The following is a 12025-nucleotide window of genomic DNA, read 5'->3' as shown; positions in this document are numbered from 1 at the left end:
ATTTTTATGTATATATAGATTTTTTTATGTATCTCAACTGTAATTTATCAATATATTTATATAAAAATTATAGTCCCTCTCCAGTTTGTCTTTTCTGGATTAAGTAAACTGAGTTTGTTTAGCTTGCTCTCATGTGACTGGATATTTGGTTTCCTTAAAATTTTATTGTCCCTTGTTCATACTCCTGCTGTCTCACACTCCTTTAAAAACTGGTGACAACCACTTGGATAGTGACATGCTAAATTCCTCTTTTTTGGCCAGGACTTGCTCACCTTTCATTGCAAGACCATACTGAAATATATTAGAGAATATAAATTCAACCTAGACATCAATCTAAAAAAAGAAGACAGACCATGTATCTAAACCTTTTCTGAAGGCTGTAAAATCTCTGACTATGTTAGCAAATTAAATAGCCGCAGTTAATTCTCTAGCCTTGAGACAAAGTGGAGGTATACAGCCTACATCCATACAGCTAAACAAATTCCCCAGGATATTAACTGTGCTGCCGATTGGAAACAGTCCCTGGCTGGCCAAGGTATTTCTGGCAAGATTCTCGTAGGTACAGGGCAGTTTATTTCCTAGATTCATGCTGAGTGTGTTCTCCTGTCAGTGCAATCTCTCTGTACTGTCTAAGAGAAACTGGTGAAATGTCAGGTGCTCAGACAGTCACAAGTGTTTATTTACATTGGCATCAGTCAGAGAGGACTGCAGTACTGCTTGTAGTGCTCTTAAGAGTGTTTTTTCAAATATCACATTTTAGTTTGGAAAGAAATTTAATTTTAATTCAGAAAGAATTAGTTCCAGAAATATGCTTTCTCCTTGTAGCACCATAGGAAAGAACCATAGAATCATCAAGGTTGGAAAAGACCCTTAAAATTGAGTCCAGATGTTAAGCTAGAAAAGTTGTGTTCATCGCTAAACCATGTTCCATCTATGAACATTTAAATACATCCAGGTGTGGTGTCACAACCACCACTTCCATGGGCAGCATGTTTCAATGCTTGACAAACATTTCAGTGAAGAATTTCTTCTGATATCCAATCTAAACCTGTATTGGTGTGTGTTGGGGCTACTTCCTCTTGCCCTGTTGCTTGCTTCTTGGGAGAGGAGACTGATTCTCATCCCAGCCTCCTTTTAAGGAGCTGCAGAGGGTAATAAGTTCTCCTCTGAAACCCTTTTCTCCATGCTAAACAACGCCAGCTTCCTCAGCCACACCTCTAGTCCTTTCACCACCTTTTTGCCCTTCTCTGGACATGCTCCAGCACCTCAGTGTCTTGTAGTGAGAGGCTCAAAAGTGAGCACAGGCTTCAAGGTGCAGCCTCACCAGTGCCAAGTCCAGGGGATGATCTTGCTGGCCACACTATTTCTGATACAAGACAGGATGCCATTGAGTGGCTTGGCTCTCTAGCACACTGTCAGATCATGTTCAGACAGCTGTTGACCAACTCCCCCAGGTCCTTTTCCACAGGCAGCTTTCCAGCCACTCTTCCCCAAGCAGTTTGTTACACAGATTATGTGTTACCACTGAATGACTTAGTTCTAACAGTATTTTCTCACCCAGCTTAATATTTTATATGGTGCAGGAATTTTTCAGAATTGTGCCCTCTGAGACAGAATCAGCCAGAGAAAGAGCCCTTAGTGCTTAGTCAGAAGGAAAAATTTAAGAATAGCACTGTAGTTGTCTATAAGCCAAAACTCTCTAAACCAGGCTTACAGTCATAGCTGGATTTCTGTGAGAGAACTACTCTCAAGGAGTAGGAATGGCATTCCTGATTATTGAGTTTATGCAGAATAAAGTGTGATAGCCCTAATGTTAATTGACTTGTGCTCATGAAGCTCATGGTGAAAACTTGTATTCAGGCTGGAACATGTAATCAGTGTGCATTAGAGTAGAACTAGAGCTACTTCTATACTTCAACAGATAATAGAATAGTTTATTTTTAAAATTCCCTAAAATCTTGACTATGTCCTTATTACCATGCCTTTAGAGCTGGAAACTCCTCTTTTCTTAGAGTATATGTTAATTAGGTCTCAGACAAAACACAAACATATTCACAAAAGTCAGTGCTGTGCTCAGGTACTGAGAGGTAATTTTTATAGCAGTAATCCTCTCAGACATGGAATGCCTTTTACGTAATCAAATTCAAGAGTAGAAGTGCAGTTCCTACTAAGAAGGGGAAAGATTAAAGTCAGCATTCTTTTGTATTTTTTATTGTTTGGTTGTTGTTGGGTTTTTTTTACATTCATAGTTAAACCAAGCCCCTCAGTTCCATTGGAACCATTGCTGATAATAAGGAAGTGCATTAATATGGAAGTACATTAATATGGTCATTGCCCAAGAAACTTACCTGCAGTTCTCAGCCAAAGATTTCTAAAATAGAAAGGCTATTGCTGAAATAGTCAGTAAAAGCCTATAAAAATCCCTCCCTTGAGCTTCCACTTGCAGGTAGAATTTAAGTGACCTAATTAAGCCTGAAAGTGATGCAGTGTCACTTATTTGTCTGCCTGTGTGCTTCCAACAAATGTTTCAAAATGCTGTAATATTTTTCTGTGGGAGTCTTGGCTCCATGGTAACCATATCCAGTTTAACTCTTTCAGAATCTGTAGAAAAATCTTCTTATTCAATATAAATTTACTCCAGCCTCCTTTTAACTGTCTTCCTTTCCTCCTCAAGTTCCCCCAAGTAAAATTTTGTTAAGTGTGGATGCAATTGATCCTCTGGTGTAGGATGACAATCACTCCGGAACAATTCTTCATTTTTTCCTCATGAACAAGAAGAGAAATACAGAAAGAGAATTACTTTGTTAGGACAAAGTAATACTAAGATGGTGAGTCAGACTGTAGTCTCACGATTTTCAGCAACAGTACCATCGCCACATTTGAAGTTCAGGATGTGGGGGAAAAATTATTAGGAGTATGGAAATATTCTTGCATGAATTGATGATGAAATAATTGTGACCTTTAGAAAAGAAACAGGGCTGTGACAGAGATGCTCTGTAAGTTACATAGGAGTGCCCGTTCTCTTTCTTAGCATAAAATAAATTTTGAAAAGGTGACAAATTCTTATGAATCATATTGAAGTAAAAGTTTCACATTCAGAAAGAATAAAATACACTAGAGAATGTAGGTTTTCTAATAAGAAACATGCAAGGGTTTTGCAAGGAGTTCTGCACTCCACCCTAGTACAACAGACATAAAGTAACCTCTGTGCATTTTAAGATTATGAGGAAGTTTCCAGAATGGTTTTAAGACAAGCGACTTAGATTGGTATGGTAATTTTTGGAGTGTCCAAGGAGGAGGAAGGTTGGTTGTGAATACTTACCACTTTTCACAAAGTAATGGTGTTCATTTTAAACCACAGTGACATATCAGAAACTATATCACTGATTTCACTGCTTCTGAAATAATTTGCTCTTAAACCTAATGACACAAATTTTTTTGGGGATTTCAGTAATTTGCAGTCGGCTGTCTGTGTATTGCCAGGGAAAGAAAGTTCTGTCTCATGTTGAAGTATGATGTCTGCTGCATACTGAGTGTAGATTTTATTGTTTTCTTTCCATATATCTGTTCTCTCCTAAGCAGAAATCAAGTATTGGTAGTCTAAGAGGACATTAAATTAATCTTATATTAGGTCCTTCTGGTTACACTTCCATTTGACTTTCACTGTATTATTACTTACTCACTATGAAGCCATATTGAAATCCTGGCAACTAGCCTGAGACCTTCACATTTATTTCTGTTGAAATTAGCTCTATGCTGCTCTTCTGAGAGGAGTTACAATAGATGGCTTTTTTTGTTGTTGTTGCTGTATTTGTTATTCAGAATTATTTTTTCCTTTTTAGTCAAAGACATAGCTATGAAAAACTGGCACAACTTGAAAACTGCACACATTTTGTTATAGCTGAAATTGCTTTGTTGATTGCTTGCATCACCAGTCTTTGGTGGTACTACATGTAGTACTCTGGATACTGAATCTTTAAAATATGTCCCACTTCTCTTTTCCTGGGTCTTACTAAACACACAAAAATTATTTCTTTGAATTATTGGTTGTCTTTGTCTCCTGTTACTTAGAACATACTCAGAGAGCATGAATTGCCCTCCTAGTTGAAACTCTAAGTTAGGAAAATGTAGTATTCAATGCCTTCTAGAGCTGAGGCATCAACCATTTGCTAGTGAAGAGAAATTGATTACATGTCCTACCAAACAAGCTCCACAAACTGATGGGCAGAATAGGAGTCTCCACCCTTCTGTTTGTCAGAAATAGCACATTTGAGGGAAGCTGGGGTCACAGTACCAGGACCAGGGATGTATACATGTATTTAAGAGTTGAAATGTTAATACAATGTATATTATACTCTCTGTGGGCATCACTGACAAAAAAGTGCATGTTAATTTCACAGAATTGAGCCATGCTTCTGTTTTTTCAAGATCTTGCTTTGTTAAATTAGTTTAAAAGTCTTGTGCTAAATACTCTAAGTATGCTTTCCTTTCTGAAATTATGATATACATTGTGACGGTGTTTACGGGGGTTCTTGGATGAGGGAAGAGACAAGGATCTGACTCTATGTTTCAGAAGGCTTGATTTATTATTTTATGATATATATTAAATTAAAACTATACTAAAAGAATAGAAGAAAAGGTTTCATCAGAAAGCTAGCTAAGAATAGAATAAGAAAGAATGATAACAAAAGCTTCTGTCTTGGACAGAGATTTCAACTAGCTGAATGTGATTGGCCATTAACTAGAAACAGCTCTATGAGTCTAGTCGCAGATGCACCTGTGGCATTCCACAGCAGCAGATAACCATTGTTTACATTTTGTTCTTGAGGCCTCTCAGCCTCTCAAGAGGAAAAATCTTAAGGAAACGATTTTCCATAAAAGATGTCTGTGACAATACATATTTGAGTTTGATTTTAAATTTCCTTTATATTTTTATTATTAGCTTTTGCTAAGCAGATCTCACTGGCTAAAAAAAATGAACATAATCAGAAATTGCTTCTCTGCCACTGTGATTAATCTTTATCCAGGCTTTAAACAGTGTGAGAAATGCACGTCTTAATGTGTGTGAAAACAGGTAACTTTTACTCCTCAGTGGGGTAAAATAGCTTTTGTGAATATTTTCAGGCATACAAGGAATAAACTGGGACCAGCAGTTTTATTACCTCCCTTTTTTGTGGTACTGAAAAGTTGATTTGTTCTTTGTATCTCCAAAATTGATATCTATTACACTGGCATACTAGAATTAATGATAATTGAACATGTATTTTTTAAATTTCATTTAAAATTGAGGTTAATAGAACCTCAAGGAAGAGGAGGGAAGAAAACTAGAACATTAAGTCTTCTGAGTATTAATTTTGGAATTGCCTTTAAAAAACCCAAAACATCTTTAAGAGATTCAGGCTAAGTAAGATAGTTTTGCGTTTGTTTTTCAAGTAATTGAAGCACAAAGTTTATATTCAATTTAGCTACAATTCTCTTTCTCCTATCTATTGTGGATAACACATAATCCACAACAGATTTGCAAATCATATCACTTCCTGTCTCCAATTCACCAATTTCCTAATTTAAAACAGAAAATTCAGTCCACTTATCCACATGTATTTTGTCAGTTGTATTTTTTTGTTGGCAGTGTTGATGGTGTTTGGATTTTGTTTTTATTTGTAATTGCATGAAAGAGTTATAATCTCAGAACAACATTTGGTTATGTTTGGTGTGCTTGAATCTCAGATTACAGACAGTCTTAATTCAAAAATTCAGTCTTTCGCATCTGTCTGTCTAATAGCTCTTATGACATTAATCAAACTTTATGCGATAAAATGTAATATAATGCAAACACCATCATTATTTGTTTATTAAATTCACTGCCTTGAATATTTATTATCAGTTTATTTATTTATTTGCCTGTGTTTTTTCCAAACTTGTTGGTGAAAGCCAAGAGGAGACTGACATCTGAAATATATTACCTGGAAGACAGGAAGTAGAAAAGAGAACATCAGCATGCTTGACCAATTCCAATACAGTAAAGAGATTTAGTGATAAAGAACATTGACTAAAGTAATATACTTACTCAGACAAAAGCACTGGCACTAAAATATGAGCTTAGCACTGAAATTGTGGAGACATGTATAGTTATGTACATTTGATACAAAAAGCAGAAAAGTGCCCATCAAGGCACTGAATTTGTGCTCTTAGGCAAAAGAAAAGAAATCTAAGTAAAATGTATTGTGAAATCTCTGCAAGGGAGACAAAGCGAAACAGGAGCTTGCGGGAACAAGAGAGGCAGGGATATCTTCAAATGCAAAGCAGTACAGACCTCTATCATTGCCAAATTGTTTCATCATATTGAGAACAACCAGTTCAGTTCTGTGGTGCTAAGGTTTAAATGTTTAATAAAAACTCTTAGGGGAAGCACTTATTTCAGAAGACGGGACTTATTTTAAATTCTCAGTATATGTTATCCAGTGCAGAGTGAAATCTATATTGGGACAAAGTTTTTTATACTTTTATTTTTAAATTAAGATTAACAAGAAGTCTATTCCATGAAGGCTGCTGAAGTCACAAATGACTGCTTGCTCTGAATGTGCTAAGGTTTGTGGGATATAAGTTTTTTCCCAGATGTGAGTTTAGAATAGACTTATGTGAAAAATTAGTTGTGAATGTTTATCTTAAAAATCATAAAATGTTCACACATGTAGCATACTGGAATTGTAGATTGTACTTTTACTAATGGTGTAGTCTCCCTGAAGTACGCTTCACTAAAAATATAGTAAGGTATTTTAAGCACCTTCAGGCTTAGAAACCTAAATGCCAGCTTTTCGTTATGTCCTAAATGATTTCCAGCTAATGCAATGCATTTAAAAATAAGTGCTATTTTAGAAATTTGAGTCAATTATTTCTATAAATGACATATAATCACCATGAGATTATAGTGCTAGCTGTAGCAGATGACTCTGTAGTTACTTAAATATTTTGTCTTTTGTCATTGAAGAATGTTATTCCTTTAATATAAAATTAGTTTTATTTGGAGTTATTAAATAATTCTCAAATTATTATATTCAGAAAATTTTCTCCTACAACTCCTCTGGCATGCACTAGAACCATCAATGTCTTTTTAATACTTGATTTCGAACCAGTGACAAAAGAGTCATGTGAAAAGACATCTGATGTCCCAACTACCATGAGACAGGATTGGAAAGTTAGGGAGTCTCTGTTAGAGAGTTATATCAGGCTTGCATTACAAGATTAGTTCTTATCTTTCCAACATTCACAGCTCTGCTTTGTTTATGTTGATTTTACCTATAAATCCATGTGGAACCTTCCAAGAACGTACAGAAATATTTATTGCCTGTGTGACTATGTAAACCTTTTTGAATTGTTCTGTATATAAAACACAGCTTCTCTAATTTACTCAGTAAAAGCTGCAAAGCTTTGGCAACAGTTTTATGATAACACTTATTTTCTGCAGAAGAAGAACTTTTTTTAAGTTTTACCATATAAATTACTATATAATTTGGAGCTTCATGCACAAAACTACTGCTTTCTCAGCTCCCTTATGATTTCTCATATAAGAACTATTGCTAATAAAATTAGTTTTATATGAAAATAATGTAGCAGTGTATTGGCTAGTGGATATACCAGGTATTCTTGCAGTATAACCAGAAATGCTTAGAGGTTTTCTCATGTATATGCTGCACAAGAGTTCCACTACAGGCAGGGAAAAGGCTCAGCTTTGCACCACATGACAACCATCAGGCCTGTGATTGGTTTCACTGTGAGTCAGCAAAACTTGTCCTTCATCATATGATGAAGATATTTGATGTCATGTCATCACACACCATCGTGTCTCATAGTGTCTCAACTCTGTTGTCGAGAAAATACTAAGAACTTGGAAATCATAATATAACAGCCTCTTTAAAGTATTCCTAATTACTTTTGGCATCTTAAAATCAACTCTGCTTTTTTGGAGAACTGGATTTATAATTTTTTTTTTTACTGTTTGTTATTATGCCAGTGCAGGCTATTAGTACACTTGTGTATAATCTGAAGTGTATTATAATACTATGTATAGCAAACTCCCTCATTTATAATTTAAATTAATTTTTAATGCCCCTATTAATAAAAATCAGAACACACTAATACCTTACCAGATATTCAGCAAATTGTGGAATACTCTGATTGGAAGGGACCCAAAAGGATCACCAAAGTCCAACTCCTGGCTTGGACAGGACACCTGAATCACACCATGTTCCTGAGAGCATTGATTTCACTATATGAACAAGACTTTACACAAAACCTTAAGTGTTTTCTGTCCAGAAGATTTCCCACCCATTCCCCAAATAACAGGAGTAGAAATTATCATGGCTTTCACTTTTCCCACAAATAGACTAGTGGCAGGAAATTAAGATCCAGGTTCAGATTTTCAGGAACTTTATGTAAGGGATCCAAGTTAAGTGGACGTCAATAGTGTTCAGGCAAAAATCTGTCTTTGCTTCCTAATATTTGTATCTGACATACACAGTGTGTACCATCAAGCCTTCATTTTTGACACTTGAATGAATGAAATCAAGTCCAGGAAAGAGTTTGTTTATGTAATATCTGAATTTACAAAAGATAGATATGACTGTTCAATGAGTGATAGTTTTCTGAAAGTTTCATGACTTCCAGGTCAAACCACTTGTAATTTTGAGACAAAAGCTACCAAGATGACAGTGTCAGAGAATAAGTCAGTAGTAACTGCTTGAAAATCTCTTTATTATCTTACTTAAGAACTCAAATTCCTGTGCCTTACCACCAATGAAAAAAAGTAGTATACTAATTTCATTTTGAGATAGTGGGGGATTTTAAATTAATAAATTAAATGCCCTATATTGTTTATTTAATCTTGAATGAGTGCCTAAAAAACTCAAAAAACTCCATGATTGCAAAAATATGGTGGTGGTAAAGTCTAGGCTAGGATGGGAATGGTAGAACTGATATCAGAATGTGGATATACAGATCTTATTAAAAAAGAACAAAACACAAAAAAAGGAACAAATCTGATAAATTAACTTTAAAGCGCTATGCTTTGGACTTCATCCTAATGATTACTGAACTTTTACAGAGATTACAGGCATTCTTTTCTACTGTGTTCTGTGATACAGTTTATAGTAATCTTCAATGTCCTGGCTTTTTTATGGATCCAAGGTGATAATTAGAGATTATGTTTAAAAGGAGACAATAAAAACTTTGTAGTGGAGACAGAATATTTATTAATCCAGGATAAGCTACAAAGGAAGCAAGTACTAGATTTTACAGGAGGTGATGCCAGGTGCATTAGTTTGAAGAAATTTTTGTCCATGCTAATGTTTCATAGCTGTGTCTTCGTTATTTAAGACCTGCACTAATTACTCTAGTCATTTATTTCCAAGGCTTTGGTCTTGTCTGGACACAACTATGCAAAATCTCATCCATTATCTAACTTCAGACACCTGATTTGTCATTGAATTAATTTTTAATCTGATCTTTTAAAATTATTCTATCAAAATCTGAACATTTAATTATCTTTCTATGTTTTGTTTTAGAACAAAAATGTTTTTCTTGCGTAACTTATGATGAAGAGAAGGTGTAGCAGATGCACTCTAAATCTCTGTCTATCTCACTGATACTTCTCTTTGAAGTATGAGTGGAATTGATGTGACTTAGATCATTGATCTAGCCAGTGGTGATAAAAATAGAATGAGAGGTTTTGCTGGATATACTTTGCAGGTTTAGATTAACAGAAAGTTATAAGTTTTGTGTGAAGAAAAATGTGGTTCTAGATTTGGGGGAAAAAAAAAAGGAAAAAAGTCACAGAATACTTGAATATTCATATCTCTAGTAATTCTCTTTCCCCAGATGAGTTTTGTAGACATGATCATTTTGAAATAATGGGTGTCAGGCAGTAATTTCTGTGGCAGAAACTCACAGTGGGAATATAACAGTTTCCCTGTAAGACAGTTTGAAGTGGTGATAGATTTTGTAACTTTGTAATTTCCTTTTTCTTCATATGTCAAGAGAGAGATGAATCCAACTTAGCATATGTGCAAGCATAAAATTGGTCTCAGTATTCACAATAAGAAAATCTAATTTAGCTCTTAGTGATAACTAAGGTTTCACGGAAGCAGGCAGTATGAATTTTGAAAGTCCAAGCACACAGTAACTTGTAAACTTGAGGAAGAAAATTGGTTATTCTGCAAGTGTCTGCATTTGAAACAGGATATCAGGAATAAAAAAAAATATTTGCTTGCTCACATCTGTGTGCTGCATTGGTAATCAGTTGAACCAGATGTTTATGGTGGTGTAGCATAAAAAACCTACAAGTGTTCTGTACATGTTGGGACATATGCCAACCTAACACACTATGAAGACTTTACCTTTTTCTGCTGTATTAAGTGCTCAGTGAGCAGTGCACTTGTTGCTGATTTTTCTGCTGTATTAAGTGCTCAGTGAGCAGTGCACTTGTTACAAAGTTCAAGCATTTTATAGGTTCTTGCATATAATCTCCTTGCACAAGCAGAAATAAGATCTTTGCTGAATGTTTTTCCTTTTATTCTTAAAACAAGGTGTACGTGGAGAAGAAAGGATAAGGTTGGGGGGATTGCTAGATAAACAAAACAGACAGAGATACAAACATAGTAGACATGGGAAAATGGAGACAATGGCAAAGACCTGGGCTCTTCAGCTGTTAATTGATGGCCCATTAAGAACACACAAGCAGCATTTGGAGAAACACATCTGGACTTTGTAACTGATAAGGCAGCAAATATGAAGGTTTCTAAAATATTTGAAGGTAATCAATAAGACTGCAAAATTTAGGAAGAGCTGTTTAGTGGAAGGGGAGTGGGGAAGCGAAAAGTGATGCTAGGGGATTGACAGGTGGAGCTATAAAAAGGCTGGTTTTGCATAACAGTGCCCAGTGAGTGTGCTTGCCTGGCAGCCCTATGCCTGATCACAGCAGTTTATCTTCCTACTTAATACTCATTATTTTTCCTGTGCATGAGTGCTGTAAGGAGTGACACTAGCAACTGGAATCAGACCTCAAATGAAGCTCTGCTGTGTATGTGGTGCCAGCAGCTGGAGCAAGTAAGAGCATCTTCATCAGTGGCTCTGGGCTCTGTGGATCTTAGAAGGATTGACAGTTACTGAGTGAACTGGGGCGAGTGAATTTGAGGCAGGAACTGGAATCAGACTTTGGGTGAAGGAACACACATTTTCTGTACCAGCATCCAGAGCAAGCAGGAGTTTCAGCATCAACTGCTGCTGAAGGACCTTGGGTCATCAGTCCTACGTGCAAGCTGTAGGGGTCTGGGTGAAATGAATTGAGGGTCTTAGCGCCAATAGCTGGCATGGGAGCTACAGTTCTTAGGGCCCATGTGCCTAAGCACCAACTGCTGGGGGTGACAATGGAGTCAACATTTTCCCCTCACCTGGATCATGAGGGCCATGTGTGTGTAATTTGCAAAGCAAACTTCAAGCTGGCAAGTAAGACACCCTAGTATTAGGCAGAGGGCCTAAGCAGATAATTGAGGGAACTGCAAATTTTTGTGTGCTTGTGAGTCTAGAGAGCTTCACTAACAAACTTCAATCCTCATCCTGAAGATAAATTATTTTTTTCCTATTTTGGAATAGTCAAACACGGGAACAGGTAGTCCAGGAAGGCTCAGAAGTCTCTGTCTCAGGACATATTTATAACCTAACTGGATATGGTTCTGAGCACCTCATTGATGTTGATGCTACTTTGAGCATAGGGGTAGAACTAGAGAGTCTCTAAAGGTCACTTCCAACTCAAGATAGAAACAGAATTTCTGAGGTTAGAGAAAACCTCTGAGATCACTGATCTGCATTGTTCATCACTGAGCACTGCATTGTTCACCACTAAATCATGTCCCCAAGTGCCAAATCGAACCCAGAGATGGCAATTCCACCGCTTCCCTGGGCAGCATATTCCAGTGCCTGACCACTCTTTCAGTGAAGATTTTCTTAAGATCCAATCTAAACTTCTATTGCA

The sequence above is a fragment of the Ammospiza caudacuta genome, chromosome 6, assembly GCF_027887145.1.
Source record: "Ammospiza caudacuta isolate bAmmCau1 chromosome 6, bAmmCau1.pri, whole genome shotgun sequence".
Classification (NCBI taxonomy): domain Eukaryota; kingdom Metazoa; phylum Chordata; class Aves; order Passeriformes; family Passerellidae; genus Ammospiza; species Ammospiza caudacuta.
The sequence above is the reverse complement of the archived record's forward strand: the minus strand, read 5'-3'. Positions refer to the sequence as shown.